This window comes from Crocodylus porosus, unplaced genomic scaffold, assembly GCF_001723895.1.
Source record: "Crocodylus porosus isolate Cpor-Errol unplaced genomic scaffold, CroPor_comp1, whole genome shotgun sequence".
NCBI lineage: Eukaryota > Metazoa > Chordata > Crocodylia > Crocodylidae > Crocodylus > Crocodylus porosus.
Genome location: NW_017728950.1, coordinates 16505707 through 16506396, shown reverse-complemented (window position 1 = coordinate 16506396; position 690 = coordinate 16505707).

Here is a 690-nt window from a genome sequence, read left to right as displayed (position 1 = left end):
CTTATCTTGCTGGGATCCTATGACCCCAGCTGACTTCCTGCCCTTTGGGCAGGGGGCTGGACTCGATGATCTCCCAAGGTCCCTTCCAGCCCTAATGTCTATGAAAATCTATGATTGAGTTCTGCCTGCTCAATCAATATGGTTTTTTGGAACGATCAAGTTCTGCTCAATTGATATGATTTGGAACTGATTTGGCTAATTTGACCTGGTACACGAAATATATTATTCAATAAATAAAATATAGACAACCGCCCCCGCCCCCCTCCGGGCCAGAATAATTATCATGCCATAAAAATAACCACCCAGCTCTAAAAAGAGCCAACAGGCTGCACGGTTAGTGCTTGAAAATGTGTCACAACTTTATAACTGGTTTCTAGCCAGCTTAAATTTGAACTGGCAGGGCCCTCTCTTCCTGTGTGATGCTACAGTTAGCAGAGCAAACAATATGCTGGCATGCATCAACCTATGCATCTTAAGCAAAACTAAGACAGTGATTCTCCCGCTCTGCTCAGCATTGGTGAGACCGCAGCTGGAGTACTGCATCCAGGTCTGAGCGCCACACTTTAAGAACAATGTGGAGAAGCTTGAGAGAATCCAGAGAAGAGCCACTCATATGATTAAAAGCCTGAAGAGCGAGCCATATGAGGCTGGGAGATATGGGACTGTTCAGCCTGAAAAGGAGAAGGCTCC